The 23,902-nt window shown below is 43.2% G+C and overlaps 1 protein-coding gene across 2 annotated transcripts in view; it reads left to right on the top strand.

Annotated features, from left to right (window-relative positions):
* The window catches only part of BBOF1 (basal body orientation factor 1), a 441,525-nt gene that overhangs the window by 226,805 nt on the left and 190,818 nt on the right, over window positions 1-23,902 (top strand). The window lies entirely within an intron of this gene.

Here is a 23,902-nt window from a genome sequence, read left to right as displayed (position 1 = left end):
TGACAAACCCTTTTGAGTAGAGCAACGTCTACCAGCCAATGCCACGGGAGCAGAGGCGATCAAGCCTGGATTCAGAAACTAAACCAGAAGAATAGGTACTATTCACTCCTGCCTCAAGGGAACGAATGCAAGGTATTCTTGAGTTAAAATCCCCACACAAGACAACAGGTGAGGCATGATCAGCTGAGTTAAACCATCCCTCAAGGTTTTCACAACGGCAGCATGGGGTACAGCATAAGGGGGATCATATACGTTAACCAAAGTAATGACTTGTGTCCGAGTATCATGAGAAGGGATCATCCTACCCACCAAAATGTCAGGAGAATCACAATGAATTTCTGTCAGTTAAAGGCTTTTTTACACCCAAAAGTAGACCTCCTTTGGGCCTGCCTGTTTTCCCTTTAGTGCACTTTTGTAAATAGATGCCCACCCGTCCAAGACTAGAGAATCCACAACCCAGATAATATAAAGCATTGTGCATATAACTTTATAACTTTATAACATTGTGCATATAACTTTAAGGCTGGAACTGTGACCAAGAAGATGCCCAGGAGGACAAGGATCACTAACGAAGAACCGAGCAAGTGGCCTAGTGTCCAACGGTCAGGGACTGGCTCTAAGGAATACATCAGTCTGATGCACAAGTTCCAACGGCGTTCAAGCTCAGGCTCAAACAAAAGTGTCGAGGACACTTGAGAGAGTGAGAGCCATCCCCCGAAGAGGAATAGCAGGAACCATAGACTAACGCAAGACAAAGCGCGGAAGAGACAGCATGCACAGCCGGAGTGAGGCCTCAGTCTGCATGGATGCTGCAGACCCTACTGGATGCCTGAACACTACCGTAGCCTTCAAGAAGGATCCAGCTGCCCTGGAAGCGCTGGTACCACCAAGAAGGAAGCAGACAGGTAGTCAGGTTGCCCGGGAGCTGTGAGAGGTCTGGGGAAGCATGGGGGTGAGCTCAGGATCTGAAGAGAGAGGGTCTGGTACCCTAAAGTGAATAAGAGACAGGTGAATACTTGGCACGAGAGTGAACCAAACAGATACAATGCAACCATGCAAGTCTGGCGCCCGCACCCAAAAGCAAGAGGGTCTGGCACCCTAATAGAGAAGGTCTGGGACCCTGAAGTAAATAAGAGACAGTTGTATACTTGGCAGGAGAGTGAACCTGTGCAGTAGTACCTGGAAAATTCCAAGTGCCAGATGGGATTACCACAATAACTGATCTCAGGCCCAAATAACCAGACAGACTCAAAGAATATGGCAAAATACCACTTTATTATCAGCACAATAAAGAAGGGAAACCTGTCGAAAAAACAGATTGTAGCTGAAACACTCTCAACACATTTCAATTACTCAAAAGGCTTTATACCTTAATGTACGTCAACTATGACGCCATCCTACGTGGCAAACCGTAAAAACCTATCCGGCAGAGGGATTGGTTAAGGGAACATATAAACCTATAGTTCATTTAGGTGTTAGTAACATCATTGGCTGCCCCTTATCTGGTAGGCTCACCTTGAACTACCTCCAACTACGTATAATACAGATAATAGCAGAATAACAGCAGCGGATTGTCTTCTGCAACAATGTATAGTCCATCATTACATAGGCCCTAATGATTGGTTGCAGCACGTAAGCAAAATAAAACCCAGGTCCGGGGAACAACGTCGGACAACTGCCCACTTGGCCAATTAGCCTACCATCTCTCAGCAGTTAGGCCATAAGCCAAGGCTTCTTCTTTGTAGTTGACCTTGCTGACTGTTCTCTTCCTCAGAGCTTTAAAGGGGGTGAAGGTACATTGCTATCTTCATCTGGGGCTTTACGAATAGGCCTTGTTTTCTGGTCTTGCACCGCGTGTGAGGTGACCCTGATTTTGTCCATCTTGCCCTTCTATTTAATACTATTTGATTCAATTATACTAGGTGCTATTACTCTCCTCGGCCCCTGGAGGCTTAGTTAGTCCGTCTTGCACGTGCTTTCTATGCCTTTAATTGTTCAATACTTGGCACTTGCAAATGTTCACTCCAAAGGGGGTGTAAAAAGGCTAATAGAAATGAGGTGCCAAAGCATGTATACGATCATGAATTGGTGTCAGTAAAACGCCGGATGCGAGCGTCTATTCGACAGATTCGGAGGGAGGGGGGTGTACAAACGAAGGAAAGAATCCAGAAAGCCAGGCAAAAATATTGCAATTGGCAAATCAGTTCTAAAATAGAGAGTGCCCAGAACACATGCTAAAGGTGGTATGTTCTAAGAACTCACATAATTTGTGGGAGCTGATAAACAATAGGGGCATGTTTAGAGCGGCCAAAATGATTATCATGGTGGCGGAAGAAGCCTGGGTTTCACACTACACTACCCTATTTGCAAACCCGGAGAGGGTGGGTCCTGAGAAAGTTCATTCTCAAACCCTGAGTTGGAAATGTTCATTTGCCGAGGAAGATGCCCATCAAATGATTGGTAACCCAAGCTCTTATAGAGCAGGAGGGCCTGACGGACTATCCAATCAAGAACTGAAGAGAAATAAGGAGCAATGGGGAAAGCTGCTTGTTGTTATGTTTACACAGATCATGCAGAAAAAGGGGATACCATCTACCTGGATAGAGGCAAATATTGTCCCGATCTTTAAAAAAGGCGATAGGGTGGATTAAAAAAACTACCGCCCTATCGCTCTCCTCGATTCTGTTGGGAAACTGTTTGCAATCGTATTATTGAGCGATCTAAAGGCTTGGGCAGTTAGGCGTGACATTTTAGACCCAAGACAAACTGGGTTTGTCAGAGGAGTTGGGACAACCCTCAATCTCTTTAATATTAACATTCTAAAAGAGAGGGCACTGACAACGAAAACCTGCCTATACCTAGCATTCATGGAGCTCGAACAGGTCTTCAATGGTGTACTCAGAGACAGACTTTGGGCCAAGCTGAGAGCCTGGCAGTGCCCAGTCGACCTGCTCGAAGCCATGGAGGCATTATACTCCAACACCTCAGTTAGGATCTGATTGTCGGAGAAAGGACATTTAACAAGAAAGATCCCTACTTACCGAGGATTAAAACCGGTTTGTGCATTGGCCCCCCTTTTGTTTTGCCTCAACTTTTCTGATCTAGCACAGCCACAGAAAGAGGTGGCAGCCTTCCTGCCAGAGATAAATCTGAATGAAGTCCCCTGGATTATATATGCGGACAATTTGGTCTTTTTAGACCAAATGCCCATTGGCCTTCAGAGCAGAATTGAGGCATTTAACACCTTGCTAACAGAAAATGGGATGAAATTCAATGTGGCCAAGTCAGAAATGTTGACTATGAGATCTGCTCGCAAGAATAAGGGTAATGGATTCACGTGGCGAGTGGGTGATAAACCTCTTGAAATAGTGGAATCCATGGTGTACCTTGGGGTAGTTGTAAATAGGAACATGGACAAAAAGGGCCAATATGTGCATCTATGGGCCAAACTAGCCATATTACCAAATCAGGGAATTGCCCTGCATTGAAGATATGGGAGATTTTCGATGATACCAATCATTTCCTTCTACAAACAGAAGGTGGCTCAGACATTAACCTATGGTTCTGAGGCCGTCCTACAACTACCCTGGCAAATCTGGGAGAGGCTAGAGGGTTTGTTTTGGAGGAAAATATTAAGACTGCCTAATTCACTCTCTATGAGTTCAATTAGACACAAATTGAGGCTGCAATCCCCTGAATCATTGGTCTTCTGGAAGTCTGTAACTCTCTAAAGGAAATGTACATATGAGCCGGCACTTATTCCTTTTGCTATCGTTGATCCAGGCAAAGAAGTGCAAGATAGATTCTTAACTCAGTGGAGAAGGAAGATTGAAGGAAGATTGAAGCTATTTTAGAAAGAGAGCGGCTAGACTTGTGTGATTTGGTGGGAAATCCGATCCAAGTAAAAAAGAAAGTCCAAGCTCTAGACTGGACAACAACAGTCGAGAGATGTGCGCAGGATAAATTGTCTTATTCAGAGGAGAATTGCCTAGCATTTTGGTGCTCGACTGCCCCTGGGCAGGACAAAGACTGATATGTTCGGGATATTTCTCCTCTGTGAAAGATAGTGAGCTAAAGAATCTGGGTAACAATCTCACAACCAGGACTATTGTCTGGCAGAGAGACTCCCAGGACCCCCTTGTATTTGGCGTATTTAAGTAACTTTGGGTCTCACTGTAAGTTACTAGGGGAATCCAGACGTGGACCCCTTGCTCACTATTCTTAGAAAGGCATAGCTCCACCATACTGATGAGGTCCATCCTGACCGAAACACGTGTCTGGGGTTGCTGTTGGTACTCTTGTTCAGAGGAGAATAGCCTAGCATTTTGGTGCTGGACTGCCCATGTGCAGGACAAAGACTGATATGTTCGGGATATTTCTCTTCTGTGAAAGATACTGAGCTAAAGAATCTGGGTAAGGATCTCGCAACCAGGACTAATGTCTGGCAAAGAGACTCCCAGGACCCCCCCTTGTTTTTAGTAGGATAAATTGAGACAATCCCTTGGATTAGAGCAAAAAGGCTTACATTGTCTCCCGATATATCTTCAAAAATGTCCTTCCGATGATATGCTGTGATCTCCTTCTTAGATGTCGATTGAATGTCCTTTCCACTAGAGAGGTGCAATGGGTGAGAAACATTCCTGGAATAAGAAATCCCCAGTGTAACGAAGCAGGTGGGGTTGAAACACTACTCCATTTGGTAACAGTGTGTAAATCACTAAGGGAAGTCAGAAGTCATTTCCTAGATGTGGAGATGTATGGATGTGAGACACTGGGACCCTTAGAATGGTGGGAATGGGTTATGTTGGGGGAAAGAACCGGGCTTGTGATTGCTGTGATGAAGATGGTGGAATTTATGTTAACTAACACCGGAGAAACTGAGGGGGGTATAATAGGAAATGGTGTAAAATAAATGGAAAACAACTTGCAGTTCCTCATCTCCCTTTTTGTTTTGTTGCTTAAAATCACTCTCTCTTCTCTCTCTCTAGTCCCTCTTACACCTTCAAAGCCCACTCTATGGCTGAATTGAAATGAATATTAAGGAAGTAGTAATTGACTACATTGGAGGATTGTATTTTAAACTAATTTTTTGAATATGAGGAAGAAAATGTGATGATTTGATAATAGAAGATTGGTATGTTAAAAGTGTAATTTTGTTTGCTGTTTTTTAAACCAATAAAACTGATTTAAAAAAAAAGAGAAATATGTCCTGCGTACAAGGCTTATCCTCTTTGACTCCTTTCAAGCCTCGAAGTTGTCTCTTGCTGCGGCATCCTTGATCCCAAGCCAAACAAATATTCTTTGTTCTTGCACAAATTTGTATTCCAGTGCCTGTCAGCTCTGCACTCTTGTTTTTTTCTCCTACTGGCTTCTCTCTTACTATTATACGAAGCCAATGTCCATTTTCTCATCATGGCTGCTTTACCTGTGTTTTATTTTCTTAGTTTAAGCAAGCCTCTTTATATTTTTTTCTACATTGCGTTTCTGTGTATATACATCTACTGCATCTCTTCTTACTTATCTTTTGTTAGTATATGATTTCTTCGTATTCTCCTACATGTTCACTTTGTCAGTTCAGTCACATCTTCATTCTTTAAGTATTTGTATATCGTTTCAGCACAACCTCGTGTCTTCTCTTCATAACGTCACTTTACACTTGTCAGACTTTACTTATAGGTCCTCTATGGTCAGTGGTGTCTGGATACTTCCTTCTATCACGTCAGTCCGAGGGTACATTCGATACAGTCGTCTGAGCGCATAACGTCTCTCATATCTTCCATGTGGTATTGCGAAGATAGGTGTCATGCCCAGTGTCTTCTTACTGTTCTTCTAATATGACGGAGGTGAGGGTGCAGTCACTATAGATGACGTATACATCTGCTTCTCTACATTCCCCCTGTGGTCAAGTCCTCAACAATCTCCTCAGTTTCTTTCACCTTCTCTTCACACTGTGGTTTCTTTGGACTCCATATCTTTGTCACCCCCCCTCAGATCACCTGCATTCTTTATATGTTCATCCACACTCCAGGTCATATGGTAACACTCCCCAGTCGGTTGACTGAAGACCCAATGTCCCACATAGTTCTTATGATCCTTGGGATAATAAAACATTGTTTCTGGGGGTACCAGGGTGCTTCCTTTCAGGTGCTCATAGGTGGTGCATTTGGTCAGTGTATGCTTGTCAGTCACAGCATTCACATCAATCATTATCTTCATCCCAATAGCTTTCTTTGCTCTTTTCTTGTGTTGTCCTATGATTATTATTATAAGACAGAATCCCAGCAACATTAACACTAGTATTGCTCAAAGCAGTTTGAAGGCATTCGCCAGCCAGTTTGGAACCCATGAGAATAGAGATGAAACCAGTCTTCATCTTCGGTCTCATCTACTTCTTTCACCATTTGTGTATGCAGGTTCGACAGTTTATCTGTATTTCAAGAAGGCCCAATCTTGCCACATACGTCTCCCTCCATTGCTGTAATTAAGTGCAGGACATACCTGTTCTGGAGGGTCATGAGCCTGATGGCCCTCAATTATTCTCTAATCGCATTAAATCCTTTTATTGGGCCTCATTACAAGTTTGGTGGTAGGCTTGCTGGTAAAACCAACAGGCTGCCGCCAAACTTGCGAATATTTCCGGCACCCAGGAATGGGCAATTACCGTGTCATTACAGTTCCACCGGACCCGGTAGTTGCCAATTCGTGGGCGCTGGAAATAATTGCTCCCCATTCCCACCCCCAATGAGAATGGGGAGGTCGGATGCACCGGCACCATTCAGAATGGTGCTGGTGCATCTGACATGCTCTGCTCGCGGGTGCCGGTACGCCCGCCAGGCCAGACCTGGTGGGCGGGAAGACACCTGCGAGTAGAACTTGTAGTTTGCCAGTCCAGTATCAACGTTACCGGCAAGCTTACTGGTACCGTTGTTAGCGGCCCTGCAAACCTATAATGAGGCCCATTGGGCCTCATTCCAAGATTGGAGGTAGTCATGGCACCATTTGCGCCATGACTGCTTCTAATAACGCTACTGCACCGTTATTGGAGGCATAAAATCCATTCCCCATTCCCATTTGAGCCCCATAGGGCTCAATGGGAATGGGGAAGTAGCTAATAATGGTCAGACCAGGCGTTAAAGGAGGGACCCGCTAAGGGACCTCGTAGTAGGGTGGTATGGGATTACTGGTACCGGTCTCCTTACCGGTGTCCGGTATCCCTTACCGCCCTACTCGGAATGAGGCCCATTGTCATGTTAATTGTTTGTAGCAGCTCCCACCTGGTGATCTGTAACCACTTGGCATGCACTGCAGTTTGAATTTGTGGCATAAATATGGCTGTAAATATCACTGACGTTCTACTGAACAATTTGTGTTCAGCTGGAATGTTGTGATAAGCGTCTATTGATTTTGCTGAAAATAGTTCTCTCTCTCTTCTGTCGGGGGAGGTTAATCGACCTCTTCTTCCTTTGGTGTGCATCAATTTTCGGAAAGCTGTATATGCAGAGATCACTTTGGGGAATCACCAATGCAGGAACATGTATGAGCACTATAGTACATATTCCTCCCCAAATTTTAGGTAGCTTCATATAGCCGGTCAAGTGGCACAGCGAGTAGAGCGCTCGCTTTGACATCAGTGCAGAGCCTGCGAACGCAGGTTCGAATCCCGGCAGCGCCAAACTCAGCGTTTCATCCTTCCGAGGTCGATAAATGAGCACCACACACCGTGGGTAATAATAAGCAGCGCTCAGATACCTGAGGGTTCGTAGCGCTATATAAATGCCAAATTATTATTATTATTATTATTATTATATCAGCTTTGGATGCACAGGCCCAATAGCGGTCCATTAGCGCATCAGTTCCTCCATTCATTCCAAGGATTTGCTTGCATCCTTTATTGTCTCCAAATTTGGTCAGACCGATATTTCTAAAACACAGTGTTGCATTCTTCATTGGCAGTCTGGATACAGGTCCTGCATCATCTTCAACCCATGTTAATAATTTTGAAAATTGGTTCATTCCTTTAGGCATTCATCATCCACTCTCTGTACTGATGCTGTCATGAGTAAGTGTGCACTGCATCCCAACATTCCTTCTTCTCACCCTGTACTGGTGGCTACTCATCCATATACCAATAGCTGGGGTCTCTCCCAGCATCCTTGCAATCCTGGTGTTTCCCATGTATCTTCCTAACCCAGTCTCTTTTGTTCAACAATCCTTATCTGTTCTCCAGTCAGACCACTGGCTGAGTATAGGAGAATTCTGCTTTTGCAACCTGGGTCTTTTTCCATTTTCTGCATTTTTATGCAAGCATCTTCATATGAGAACATTTTTTTTGACATCCATCGTAGAGTTTCCCATCTTCCTTCACATTATCCTCTTGTCATGCATGCTGCTAGATGACTGAGACACTTTGATCATGTGCAGGTATTTCACTTGCTATACATGTTCTGGCTGTGCTCATTGCATAAGGGATGAGAGAACATGCATAGCAGCTCTCATCTGATCTTTTTCTCCCCTCTTCCTTCATGTGCTAATACCACATGTTATTCTTTAAATGGGCTGAATGATCAGGGTATGTATTTATATGCTCATTATCTTCTTCAGCATCCATCTTAAATCGGATAATTTGCTTGTAAATATCAGGGAAAATATCACTCGTGCTTTTGTTAGGGATAGAAATAGATGTCTCATCGCTAAACACTCCATCTGCATTATAAAACATCGTTTGATATAAGGCCATAATAATAAGGAAATGAAAACTGCAGAAGAATTCACACGTCTTACTGCATTTTGTGTATTAATAGGTCTTCCTGCTAGCAATATGTCTTTCCCAAACTGGAACATTCCCATTCTCTTTTATCAACGTGTAATTCCTGTTACTTTTTATAACATCCACACTCTTTTATAACAGAATTGCAATGATGATCCTGCAAAAGATGGGACTGTTTTGAGGATTTCTCAAGTGACAATATCAACTTGTTGTCTCACTAGAGCCGGATAAGATTGAAGTATGTATACAAAAACAGCAAGCAGAAATGTGTGCAACGTTATAGGCAACATAACGTGTTGTGTGCGATCTTCGTATTCTATCATCAAAGCATTTTCTTTTTAGCCTAACTGGAATAATTCAGTGAACTTTGCAAAGTCTGTTTGTTTCACTTTAAACTTGGGCATAATCAACAGTTCAAATTGTTCTTACTTCATCTGTTCTTTGTTTTGGGTCTTGGTAGCCAATCTCATCTGCATTCACGGAACTTCTTCTCTTGCTTCACTACCAGCGGGTGCAGGAGGGGTAAGGATCTCTCCTTTGTAAAGATTTACGTCATTCAGGTGCAGCCAAGCTCGTCTTCCTTTGATCTTCACTGCAGTGGGAGTAAACCCCTCTACTAAGTACAGTCCTTCAAAACGGGACTTATTCCAAGTGTGAAAAAAAACTCTTTACAAGCACTTGGTAACCAGGGTACAAACTAGGTTGCTTCTTCAAGTCTATGGGATCAATTGTTTGTTTGTCTTCTTCCATCTTCAACCCGCCCCCAAAATGTTTATCCGTCGGGAAAAAAAAGAAACACTAGCGGTCCTATTTGTCAAATAATCATGCATCTCATCCCCTTATGTTTTTGCTACACTATCGGCGTCTGTTTCTACTTGGGGGGGGGGGGGGGGGGGAGCAAGAGGTACTCCCAAGCGGCGCCCAGTCACCAACCCATGAGGAGTCCGGTGGTGATCTGAGCCAAGCTGGTTTCTCAGTGCAAATAATGCAAGGGGTAGGCAGCGTAGCCATCCCTTCTGCTAAGTCATTTTAATCCTAGCTATCCTTTCTTGGAGAAATCAATTTAAATGCTCACAGATGCCATTTGCCTGTGGGTGATAAGCAGAAAGAAACGTATGCAGTGTGCCTAATAGAAGAACTATCTTCTCAAACAATTCATTTACAAAATGCAGCTCATTATCAGACCGCAGGACTTCGCAAACACCCCATCTAGGAAACACCTCACATACGATAAACTTGGCAGCACATGTGGCATCGGGGTGCGCGCATGGACATGCCTCAATCCATCTGGAAAAGGGACATACATGTTAGTAGTAGTATCTGTAGCCATTGCATGTTTGCAACATATCCACATAATCTATATGTAGATGCAGAAAAGGACCATTGGGTCTGGGGATTGCTCCTCTCACTGTTCACAAGGTATTCCCTGCTGTAAATTTCTGGCAGACTATGCAGTTCACAATAAACAGTGCAACGTGTTTAACAGATTTGGTAAAAAACAGTCTTTTGCGAGCATGGCAACAAGACTCTCTCTGGTTATATGCGTGGGATAGTGAAGCTGCTCTAGGCCTACTTTCTTTAATGCTAGAGGCATGACTGGCTTTCAAGTACTGTCTTGTCTTCATATAGCCTCTGTGGTGGATAAAGAACACCCCCGTCTTTTCCATGAATCCTGTTCTTCCTGTGCAGCTTGACCTTGCAGCTCAATTAACTGTACAATGGATAACATATTAAAAGCTTCCTTGACTATCAGGCACGTATTTACAATAAGGCCGAATAGGCCAGGGCCTAGAGCGGCGGATTTCAAATATGTGGCACATTTTAATGTACATTAGGTGTTGATTTTTCTTTGATGGACCTATTTCATTGAGGCGTGCTGCCGAAATGGTCGTCCGTGAGGAAAATCACGATGTTGCTCTGTCACATAACATAGTGACATCACGGCACGTAATGTCCAGCATGAGCGGGAAGCACCCGATGAGATACTTCTATTGTGCACTTTATATGGGTAGCACGAGGTGGGATAATTGCAGTGCATCCAACACACGCAGCAAGTGGATACCAAATAAAAGCACCTTCAGTGAGACGGGAGGCCTCTTCACCCCGAGGAAGCTGTGCATGGAGTGCTTGGTAAGGTAAATGATCCACAACTTCCCATTGTGCAGTTTGCACCCCGGCAGCCTGTGTTTCATTTAATAATGCTAATGAAAAGAATGTTCTACAACCGGTGTTAGTTTACGGCTTTCTCCCTGTGTGTGTTTGCTGGCCTCCCCCTTCCCTCTGAAGCCAGTTATGTTAAGATATAAGCCAATAGGAAAGCTCACATTGCCATGACTAAAGGGCTTGTGACCACTAACCTCCTGCAGACTTCGATTAAACACAAGTTGTCTAGATCTACATGACCCAAGCTCCCATGTAGGACCAATAGTTAACTGTATTAGGTACATGTTGATTAGATCCATGCTTACTTTGCAGGGAAAGATTTCTAGTCCCAGAAAGGCCAGGCCATGTTTTGCAGGGTGTTTTTCTGTTTTTCCTGTTGTTGAGAAAATGCATCCCATTAAAATAGCTAATGTTAAAAAAAAGAGCAGCAAGAACTTCAATCCATTTACTGCAGGCACTGTCCTGCTAGCAATGGGCGCATATGTCTTTTTATTTTGGGGTAAGTTCTTATGAGCACAAGAGTATTCACAGTGCTCTGCATGCAGAGGAATAGTTCAGGATTTTTCGCATAGCGAGGAGTCCCTTGCAGCCCGGGCACTGGTGTTCTATCAGTCAGCCCCTGCTTTTGCCTGATCTCTGGCCACACTAAAACCCTCTAGGACGTGTGGTGTCTGCATCTAGCATAATAGCACACATGTTATCTGCCCTTCACTTCTCTGCATCGGAACACTTGTTTAAGAATGTTGAAGAGAAATATGCCTGCTCCTTGAAGTGGAAATACCCCCGTTACTCCAGACTTCACAGATGGCTTCTGATCCTCACACCCCCCCATACAGGGGGAGTTACTTTATCCTAAGCAGTTAGAAATATAGAGTTTTGAAGATTAGTACTGGGAGGTTCTTTTCAATCTGCCAAATAAATACTTAGTTATATCTAGCTCCCTTCCATTCACTGTACCAACTTGTTTGCCCTTATAGCTTTTACCACTTCGCTCGGTTGATATGTCTTGGGTATTATGCTGGACACTAACATGGCGCAAGGCCGCAAGCCTACACTTCTCAAGTGCAAATTCCATCTGGACTGACTCATTCCTTCATCATTCTTGGTCTATAAATGACCATTACGTTGGTTAATATTAAGAGTGGTTATAGTGCCTACAAGTGAGAAGAATTTGACAATGAGCACTATATAAAAACCTTACAGTATCATAACCCAACCTTTCTAAGCAAGCATCTATGACTCATTCTTTATCTGGCAAAAGCTGCTCAAAAGAGTCTGGGCTCTACCTTCACAGCTCCAACGTCTCTTGGAAATAAATACACAGAACTATCCGAGGAGGCAATTGGTAGGGGAATGGGGGTAAGGGGCTTGGATATTTTAACAAGCTCACAAATTTGCACAAAGGCCCAATTTTGCATTTGTTTTTTCATAAAGTAATTTTGAAAGTGACTATGTGAGTGTACACGCACGCGCAATTTTCCCTGATGTTTTTAGGGGAGCGTCATGGGTGCATATGCAAGATTTCTCCTTGGTAAATACATCTGTTTGTTTTATTCTCTCTGATAGGCCATACTACCAGGATCTACTCATACTCACTTAACTGGCTATGGGCATTTATTTGTTATTGTGCTTGTGTGCATTGCCACAAGCCTTTAATAGTGTGCCGCTATCTATATAAGTGAATGTAGAGATGAATGCTGGGATACACGTGTCTATCAGTGCATGTATTCATTTTTAAAGAGACAGTTAAACTTGACCTTATTACGAGTTGGCAGTGCTGTAAAAATGTGGTGGTAATTCCATTACTGCCACTTTTTAATGGCAGTAATGGAATTACTGCAATATTTACAACAACACTGAATTCCGAGTGATAATTTTGCCAAAATTTCCATGGAGTTCTGCAGACTACAAAAATGGGGATTTACACCGCCTTACCACCACTTGTATTCCTGCTGTAAATCCGCGGTATCAGGTGGTGGTAACAGTAACTGATTTTGGCGATATTTTGGAAGATTTACCGCCAAAATACCACCAAACTTGTAATGAGGTCCACTGTGTGTGTACATTTGCTCCATTTGTATTTAGCATTCAGATTACACAATCAAATAAATAACAATGTGGTAAGTATTTGCATACAGAGTGCTGACTGCTTTAAAAGAATAATTCACAAAGCGCCAATTTCGTGGCAGGAAATGGTGAAGTTATATATCATAGTTTGTATGTATGTATTAGCAGAGAAACAGGAACACAAATTAATGCATCACAAAAAATATTTCTGTGTGGCAGTTCCTGACCGTGCATCCGTCTAATTTAACCCATGTGGTAATTCAACAAATTTGTGGGTGTGCACTTTTATGTCTTTATTATAACTGCTTAAACCATGGACCTAGCTCGAGAGAGGCTGGCTGACTAATTGACACTTCCTTTCAAAAGCAGGGTTTAATAGGGTACAGTACAGTCATGTGAAGGGGCATGGTAACATTGGGGGCGCATACACTTTGTTAGGCATAGGGCAGCAGAAAGTCTAAATACACCACTGTTCACCATCGTACGTCACCCTGACATTTGTTTAACACTTTCTTCTATAAAATCAGAAATATTTGGAAAATATGCTGCCCTTTTCGATTCAACATTTGCGGGTTCATTACTGCGAGAAATCACGTCTATCCTCTTATTATGGGCTGTGCATTTCACCACAGCGACAGTTAATGGGAGCTTCATTACCTTAATGAGTTTGTCCAGTAGAGACGCATGTCACACTGGTGTGCCATCTGCGTGGAGGAAACACCTCCTTTTCAAACATGACAATCTTGCGTGTATGGTTGACGTTACATAAGCAGAGTCAGAGTACACTGTAATTTTCTCATCCTCATATCTCTGCAGCACAGCGATAAGTGCCACTAATTCTGCAGCTTGTGCTGAACAATGTGAAGGCATTCTTGCAGTTGTCACTACTTCAAATTCACCATTCTTTTTTAACTTTAATACTGCTGATCCCATATGTCTTTCTCCTGTCGTTTGATCCATCTTTGAAGAACCGTCAATGAATTGGATTTTCCCCCCTCCGGGAGCATTTTCTCTAACATGAGGAATATCGTCATGTAACTCACTATACGTTGTGCAGTCTTGTACATAGTCTTCCTTCCCTAACGGTTCTGCTATGAATGTTGTTCGATTCACTACTCTACATCTAACAATTTTGATTTCTCTGGGTTTGAAGTAATCACTTTGTACCCTGATGCTCTTTGTGTAGTCAATGTGCTTTTGCGTTTTTCCAAAATGGCGAATAAGGAATGCTCGATGAATAACTTCATTGAGCACCCCATTCCAATACTTGCAGCTTTTTCAATTGCGAAAGTAGCAGCAGCTAATGCTTGTTCGCAAGGGTAATGTCCTTTCATTACTGGGTCTAAAATCCCACTATAGTAGCCTAATGGTTTATGTCCATGTCCTAATGTTGTCTTCTGCGTGAGGACTACTGTCATCACTTCTCCATTTGAATGTGAGAATAAATCAAACTTCTCATTGTAGTCTGGAATTCCTAACACAGGGGCTGTTCAAATCACCCTTCTTAATTCGTCATATCCTTCAGTCATCTCACCTGTCCATGTTATCTCACTTTTGCCTATTTGTGCTTCCTTGAGTCCTTTTAAAAGTGGTTGGATATGTGTACTGTAATCAAAAACCCTGGCCCTACAATCATTTAAAAGGCCTATGAATTGATGCATTTCCCTCACTGTCTCAGGTTTTGGAGTTTTTATGATTGCTTCTGCTCTCTAAGGTGTTACATTTCTCCCTTGTTGAGAGATTAGCTGTCCTTTATAGAGGACCTCTTCCTGACAGTACTGTCATTTCTCTTTGTCTACTTTGTATCCTTTTCATGCCAATACTGTCATTAACTAGACAATCTTCTCTGCACCTTTTTTCTGTCTCACTGCACACTAATATGTCATCAGTGCTGATTTCTATAGGAAAATGAAGTCAAATATTTTGAGTCTTCATTAAGGGGAATTGAAAAGAAGGCATTTATTAAGTCTATAACTGTAAAATATTTGGCTTTGGCTGGGATGTTACATAATATCGTACCTGGATTTGGAAACGGCAGAAACTCTGTTTCAACAATATTGTTTAGGAGACGTAGATCCTGAATAAATCTCCACAACCCCCCTGTTGATTTCTTCACCAGGTACACAGCCGTGTTACATGGGGATTCTGATGGTACCAATATTCCCTGCTGCATAAAAGCGGAAATGGTTTAAAATATACCTTAATCTGATTCTCTGGACATGGGGTACTGCTTTGGCCGTGGCAAAATTGCTCCTGGTTTGAGCTTAATTTTAACTGCTCCTTCTCCACTCAATGGACCCATGCTATATGGACTGCTGGTTTATACGATGCTTGGCCCCCTTTCTAAATTCTTGTTGAAAAATGTTGCCAGTATTTTTCTATTCTCAACTTTAATCCAATAAGTGAGACTAATGAAAAATACTAATTCATCATCTGCATTCTCATCTCTGAACAGCTATTCATCTGTCAAGTCTGTTAGTCTGTATCCTTCATCAAGTGATATTACTTTTCTCCATGCTCTTCCTTCGTCATCTGTCTCATGAATAATCACCTTTCCAATTTCACCATCCCTTCCTCCAGTTCTATGGGAATAACTTTTCCTTCCTCGTCATCCATAGGTATTTATAGCCTAAACATTTTTTGGCAGGTATTCCCAACAATGTACCTATCAATGTAGAAAGCCATGTCAACTAAATATGCAATCCATACAAAAATACTTCTGGGTCCAAAGGAACACCTCATAGTGCGTTTTGGCCTGTAAAAGCTAATATGAATTCTTGTATCCCTGGAGTGGAACAAACTATCCCTTAGTCAGTGAGAAATATCGTCATTTTAAGTTTTGTCATTAAGTCAAATCCTAATATGTTAACTGGTGTCTGTCGAGAATACAGTCGTGGCATAGACATGTCATGTTCTCCTATAGATATTTGTAGTTCGTCAGTAAAAGGAACCAAAGTCATAGCCCCAGATAAAACCTGTGCATTTATGGCAATCCCAGACATTGGGTTATTTCCCTCTCTAACACAGTAACAAGTTGCTTCTGTGTCTACAAGGAACAAAAATGTCTTGCCTCCTAGAGATATCCTGACCCTCGGTTCCTCTTGTGGTTCTGGTGTCACAGATAGTACTGAACACATCAAGTTGCTCTGTGGACTCTCCTATTGTGGGTATAAATGAATCCCTGTACCTATAAAAGAATTCCTTCCCACTACTGTCACACTCCCTATCCTGGGTGTGGATGCTTGTGGGGCTACTGTATTCACCTTCCATTGTGGCACCATTGCTTGTTGCAGTGGAGTCTACTGTGGTTTTTGTGTCCTCATCCTCTAAATCCATTCCATCTGCCTTGTGGCCATAAATTGTACCCACCTTGATCTATAGGGTACCCTACATTGCTTGGCTGTGCTGGCTGTAAATCTTGCATGGCCACACCTTCACCACTTGTCATTACTGCTCCTTCTATGGAAATTTCAGGTTTTTTCTGCACTAACTCTGCTTCCTCCTGCTTTCTATTCTCAGCTTTTTTCTTATTCTTCTCTTGTAATAATCGACAATGATGTACAATACTCAACTGTATTTCTGCCCATGGCTTTGCTTCCATACCTACCTGTTTCTTCATCTGCTGTTGCAGTGGCTCAGGCAGTCTCTGACATAAAATATGATAAAACAGTGCTACTGTTTTATCCCACAGTTCCCTGGTCTCAAGACGCCATCGTTCTTGAATCACCTGAATAAACGCAATAGGATCTTCGTTCTCACCCATTATCCTTGTCATAATCCTACCCATGTCTGATGTGTCAGGATATTGTACTCTTAGCCCTCATATGTCTGCTCTGCAATTATTAAATGGCGCTCCCTCATGTGTCAGGTTTTGCGCTGTCACACTCGCATATCCTGCTAGCCTCCAAATGTCGCCAGCGCTCTCCCCTAGAATAGCTTCTAGTAGGCCTTTTATGTCACCCACTGCTAACGTCATTCCTGCTGTCATTCTTTCTAACTCATGAATCAATTTTCCCGCACCTGCAGTCAAACGAGGTAAGTTACATTTCAAATTATCTTTATCCATTTGTGGCAATGGTATATATTGTGGTTGTCCTCCCCCTTTCTCTAATAACGGGAATTGTGTAACTGCTGGTCTACAATCGTACCCACCTACACTTCTTGTCTTGTATCGTTTTGTATATGGTATTTGTAGAGCGCACAAAGACTGCAAGGCATCAAGGCACTAATAGTGAGAGGGAAACAGGGCAGACAGGCTAAAACAGTTATGTTTTTAGAGCCTTTCGAAAAGAGAGAAACTCATGAAGATTACGAAGGTCCAGAGGTAAGTCAGTCGAAAGCATGGGGACAAGAACTGAAAAAGATCTCCCTCCCGCTCTGGCCCGGCGAAAACTAGAAATACATAACAAGGATTGATTAGTTGAGCGCAATGAACAGCCCGGAATGTAGGGTACAAGTTTAGAGCGCAGGAACTCTGCCCCGACATCGTGAATAGCATGGTGAAGGAGTACCTTAAACTTGACTCGGCTTCTAATAGGAAGCCAGTGTAGTTGATGTAAAAGAACTTCAGAGTGAGCAAGTCTGGGGGCTCCAAGAGCAAGATGCGCTGCTGCATTCTTGAGAGTTTGAAGGCGTTTGAGTAGCATCTCAGGTTGGCCCAGATAAATTGCGTTGCAATAAAGTAGAGAGCTCATGATAGATGCCGTTACAATTTTAGAAATAGAATAGATAGAACTTTTTTCAAAACCTTATGTTTTATATAGCCCCGCTGGCAAACTGGAGAGACCTGGGCTTCTCAGGAGCCGGTAGCCATAAGTTTAATCAGAGGCTCTTCACAACTGGAGAGGGTTCTGGGCATGGTCCTAGGGAGGGAAACCAATAGTCACAGGTCCAGGGCTGACCCATGATGTTAGATCCCACCAGAAGAACTTCTATTTTTTCTCTGTTTAATTTGAGCCAATTGTTGGCCATTCAATCTCCATCTGCAGCAAGGTAGTTTTTCAATTTGTTGGGGGGGGGGGGGAGTCGGAAGATGGCATATTTAAACGGAAAAGAATCTGAGTATCATCAGCATTGGAGTAAAAATGAACTCTGTGGCGTGGCTGGTGATATGTTTAGCCAGTGCCTGCATATATAGATTAAAAAGTAGGGAGGACAGGGCAGAGCCCTGGGGTTCTCCACAGTTCAGGACAATGGGTGAGGAAGTGAAGGGAGGAAGGGAGACAGTTTGAACCCATTCAGACAGGAAAGAGGAGAACCACTTTAGCGGTGTGCCCGGAAATTCCCACCTCCTGAAGGCAGTGAAGCAGCTTCTGATGGTCAACAGTGTCAAAGGCCATGGAGAGGTGAAGGAGGATCAAAGCTCCCACCTCTCCGCGTCCTGTAGTAGGGCAACATCGTCCATGAGAGCCACCATCACGGATTCAGTACCCATACCAGGGCGGAATCCGGACTGTAAAGGATGAAGAAGCGGATTGGCTTCCAAAAAAGCAGAAAGTTGAGGGGTTGCAATGGATTCCATTAATTTCATGGCTACCCGAAAAAGAAAGATAGGACCATAGTTTTCCACGATTGCAGGGTCAAGATGAGATTTTTTTAGTAATGGGGAGATCACTGCTTGTTTAAGAGACTGAGGAATATGCCTGGTGGAGAAAGAGTATTTGAGTGCAGCAGTGAACAGAGAAATAAAATTATTAGAGACCGCTTCAAGAATGCGAAGGGGAATAGGATCCATGGGGAAAGCAGAGCAAAGTCCCGGGAGGATAGCTCAATGGCAAAGTGTTCACCTTGGAAGCAAGATGACACGAAGCAACACAGGTTCGATCCACGGGTCCGTGCTTACAAACCTCTGGGTATTTAAGCGCGTTATAAATACGCAACTAAGACAAAAAAAAACAGTTACGCAACTAAAGAAATAAAAAAACACAAACAATTCCTGTAACAGCACCTCAGTGCCTGTGGGCTGTTTGAGCCCTTTAAAAATGCAAATAAATAAAAGTTTTACCAGAGTAGAGGAGACCAAATTATCAGTCACTACATTGAAATAGAAGGCACTCGGTTGTTTTTCTCCCTCTTTCCACAGGAAACTCTGCAGTCTTCCGGCTAATGGTGGAAGACGTCAAGAATCTGAGGGTCTGGATTGAACCATCCTCTGCTACCAAAATGTGCAGTAGCACCTGGAGCGTTCCAAGTGCCAGATGGGATTATTACAATAACTGATCTCAAGCCCCAATAACCGGACAGACTCAAAGAAAATGGCAAAATACGACTTTCTTATCAGCTCAATAAAGTAGGGAAACCTGGCGAACAAACAGATTCTAGCTCACACACTCTCAACCGATTTCAATTACACAAAAGGCTTTATACCTTGATGTACGTCAGCTATGACGTCATCGTACGTGGCAAACAGTAAAAACCTATCAGGCAGAGGGTTTGGTTAAGGGAACATATATACCTACAGTTCATTTAGGTGTTAGTAACCTCATTGGCTGCCCCTTCTCTGCTAGGCATGCCTTAAACTACCTCTAACTATGTATAATACAGATAGTAGCAGAATAACAGCAGCAGATTGGCTTCTGCAACAATGTTTAGTCCAACATTACATAGCCCTCATGATTGGTTGGCATTCTCTCCCAACCTTGGGCATTCTGCTCGTTAGCAGCACGTACGCAAAACGAAACCGAGGTGCGGGGAACAACGTCAGACAACTGCCCACTTGGCCAATTAGCCTACCATCTCTCATCAGTTAGGCCCCAAACCAAGGCTTCTTCTTTGTAGTTCATCTCACTGACTGTTCTCTTCCTCAGAACTTTAAAGAGGGGGAAGGTAGATCGCTATTTTCGTCTGGAACTTTATGAATAGGCCTTGTTTTCTGGTCTTGCACCACGTATGAGGAGACAGTGATTTTGTCCATCCTGCCCTTCTATTTAGTACTATTTGATTCAATTATACTGGGTGCTATTACTCTCCTTGGCATCTCGAGACTTGCTTGCTCCACCTTGCATGTGCTTTCCATGTCTTTAAGTGTTCAATACTTGGCACTTGAAAATGTTGACTCCTTTGCTTAATCTAAGAGAAATATTTCCTGTGTACACAGTTTATTCTCCTTGACTCCTTTAAAGCCTTGCAGTTGCCTCTTGCTGCGGCATCCTTGATCCAAGCCAAACTAATATTCTTTTTTCTTGCACAGATATGTATTCCAGTACCTGTCACCTCTGCAGCCTTAGGTTTTTTATCCTCCAGGCTTCTCAATTACTATTATACGAAGCCGATGTCCATTTTCTCATCATGGATGCTTTACCTGTGTTCTATTTCCTTTGTTTAAGCAAGCTTCTATATGTTTTATCTAGCTTGCGTTTCTGCGTATATACATCTACTTCATCTCTTCTTACTTATCTTTTCAGAGTATATGTTTTCTTTGTATTTGCATACTTTGTCACTTCAGTCAATCTTCATTCTTTAAGTATTCGTATATCGTTTCAGTGCGCCCTCGTGTCTTCTCTTCATGACGCCACTTTACACTTGTCAGACTTTACTTGTAGCTCTTCTATGTTCTGTGGTGTCTGCAGACTTCCTTCAACCAAGTCTGTTCGAGTCAGTTCGAGGGTACATTCGATATAGTTGTCTGAGCGCATAACATCTCTCATATCTTCGATGTGGTATTGGGATGATTCCAGGTGTCATGCACAGTGTCTTCTTACTGTTCTTTCAATATGACGGAGGTGAGGGGGCGGGCACTATAGATGGCGTGTACGTCTGTCTCTCTACAAACCAAACGGATAAAATGCAACCGTGTGAGTCTCACACCTGCACCCAAAAGCAAGAGGGTCTGGGACCAGAGGAAAGAGAGGGTTTGGTACCCCGAAACAAATGAAAGATAGTTGTATACTTGGCAGGAGAGTGAACCAAGGGGATACAACGCAACATTGCGAGTCTGGGGCTTGCACCCAAATGTGAAGCCGAAGTTAAAACAAAGAGGGTCTGCAATCCTGAGAGAAGCAAAGAGACAGCCCAACTGAGATCACTTGATTGGCAAGAGAGTGAATCAAGCAGTGTAAGAAACTGCAAATCTGAAACCCGCACTCACATAAGAAACTGAGAATAAGAGGTTCAAGAACCCTGTGATGGAAATGAGGGATTCCTACACTTGGTAGGGGACGTGCCAAGCTGATAGGGTATAAGAACTGTGAAACAATTCCTCTTGAACTGTACACAGATAAGTCTATGGGAAAGAAGCACAACCCTAGCATTGGAATAAGAAGTCGTCTGGGGGAAAGGAGGACAACCCTAGCATTGGAATAGGAAGCAGTCTAGGGAAAAACAACACAACCCCAGCATTGGGATCCTACATTTGGTAGCAGAACGCACCAAACTGGTAGAATACAAGAACTGTGAAAAAAAAAACAGTTCCTTGTGTGTTATCCAGCAATTTAAGACAAGAGGAAATCTAGGGGAAAGGAGCACAACCCTAGCATTTGGTATCTTGCATTTTGGAACATTATTTTGCACCACATTCTACCATACCATCGAAACTGGGAACTTATCTGTTGTTTGAAAACCCAAGGAACACTTTTTGCTTTGAGAACGGACCATCCTTACACAGTTATCTTACATTATTAGTGTTAGGGACAGTAATAGGTTTTTGGACATGACAGTGACAGACCTTTTTAGTTTCGGACTTCCTGACAATTTCACTATTTTCCTTTGAGGTAGGAAAACCCTGCTTAGCTTTTGGGATAAAGAGGCATTTACCCAACCCTATTATTATGAAAAGTCTTTATCCAAAAATATAGGACCATAGGGCCTCATCCTAAGTTTGCCGGTCTGGAAACAATGGTGCTGGTAAGTTTACGGGCACTGTTGTTTCCGGACCGGCAAACTATGGGTTTGCGTGCCAGAGCTGCTATACCCGCCATGTCTGACCCTGCCGGGCACAGCGGCGATGGCAGGCAAAACAGTCACGGAAGCCCCGGCACCGGTAACAACGCTGCTGGTGCTTCCGTGTCCCCATTTCCATAGAGTTTTATCGGACTCTATTGGAATTGGGATTAACAAAATTGCCATCGCCTGACTTCCTGGCTGCCAGACTTGGAATAGCCCGGTGGTACTGGTCAAGTCAAGTAATTTTCAGGGTTACCTCCGGACCCGTAATGAGGCCCATTGTGCCCGAACATTACTTCTGCACCCTTACAAACCCCACTGAATTTCTTGAATATTATAGATCCTTGTAGACAAAAGAGGTGCGCATGTGCGCTGAGCAGGTCACGCATTGTCTGCATAATGTGCAAATCCATAGGCTTACTGCTGCTGAACAGGACTTTCTTGACTCTCTTATTGGGTTACAACCCGTGATGTGGGATGTTGAACAGTTGTCCACAGGAAAGTCTTCCAGGAACAAGCTTTACCCTGGAAAAACGTTGGGACTCTCGGATTAGGGAAACAACCTGGTGTATAAGAGGTGGTTGGTTTCTCTGTGATCTGTAGGGACACCCTTTCTTCCAGTGCCCCAAATGTTTACAATAGTTAAATGCTACATGATATATGTACTCTCTCTGCTGTTCTTATTGATTTCCTGTGAGGGCTTCCCTTCCTCTCGTACCACATCCTCCCCTGAATCTGCCTCTTGAGAGCCAGGGTCCTTGCCCTTGCGTATTTTGCAATTGAAGTATCATAAGCTTATTTTCAATATTATCTTTCCTTTGCTTCTAGCACGTGAAACAACGATTCACTACAACAATTAACTCAGATAATGGTTTATTCTTCCACTATATGCAGATTATTTTAAATTGTGCTTGTATCTTTGGCTACAAGCCAGTAACAAAATAATTAGAAACTGCCACTTGTGCAGACTCATCAGTTTTAGTAATTCCTGAGTGTTGAGTGAACACTATCTTTAATCGATCTAAGTAATCTGCCAGGGATTTAACTTGTTTGCTTGTAGTTCCTGATCTTACGTAGTTCAGGCGTACAGGGGCAGACCTTAGGAATAGCAGCTATCAATTGATTTCAAGTCTGTTCCAAGACATCCACTGTACTGTACCTGGATCAGCTGCTGGCCCATTGGCCTGCTGTACCAACCTCTTTCTTAACTATTGTACTTGTCATTTGTATAGCACCAATGTTACCATGTTATAGTTTCAATGCGCTGTTAATGGGAATGCCCTCAGAGGATCGAAGTCCAGAGTGTTGCAGGTCCTGGCGCAATGATGTGTTTGCATTTAGCCAAAAAAGACTTAGCAGGGCTGGCTGAGCACAGGTAGAAAAACAACCCATGTAGTCAGGCATGTGGATGGGTGCAGAGAAGAATAGGGGTGGCGTCAGAACTAGTAACTCGCTATGTGTTCAGTGTACCCGAAATTATCGTAGGACTGCGCCGCATTCTGCTGTCAAGAGGTGTTAAGGTATAGTCGGGTGTAGGTAGGCGGAGAATTTATGTGAACAGCATGACCACATTTTTTGTCGTAGTCCTTTCTGTATACTGATGTGTGTGGTTAGCCGTGCCTGCGGCCTGTGAAGTGGTGTATTATACTTACCATTGCCTCCAATTGGAGGTGCTTTGATGCTAGGGCGCCTGCTCAGGTATTTGGCTTCTGTTGGATTATTGCGGCTGTGAAAGAAACGGTTAGCAGCAAACAACTGTCTATGTTCCAACTAATCACCACAGGAGGTCAGATTCTTCTATGTAGGTTAGGTATTCAAATACGGTGGAGGAGGCGTTGCGTCTAGTACGATTGTTGTGATTAGCCCATGTTTGTGTCCATTTGCCAGGTGCAGTTGTTCCTGAATTCTGTGACATTACGTGTGAGAATGCTGTGAATCAGCAAGTGGCGCTTTGAGGGAAGACAGGGTTGTGATAGGTGTATGAGGGTGTGTGTGGTACGGGCCTCTGCAAACACAGTGGGCACC

Source organism: Ambystoma mexicanum, chromosome 14 (genome assembly GCF_040938575.1).
Source record: "Ambystoma mexicanum isolate Mex_15411 chromosome 14, UKY_AmexF1_1, whole genome shotgun sequence".
Classification (NCBI taxonomy): Eukaryota; Metazoa; Chordata; class Amphibia; order Caudata; family Ambystomatidae; genus Ambystoma; species Ambystoma mexicanum.
This window is presented reverse-complemented; position numbering and strand designations above follow the sequence as displayed.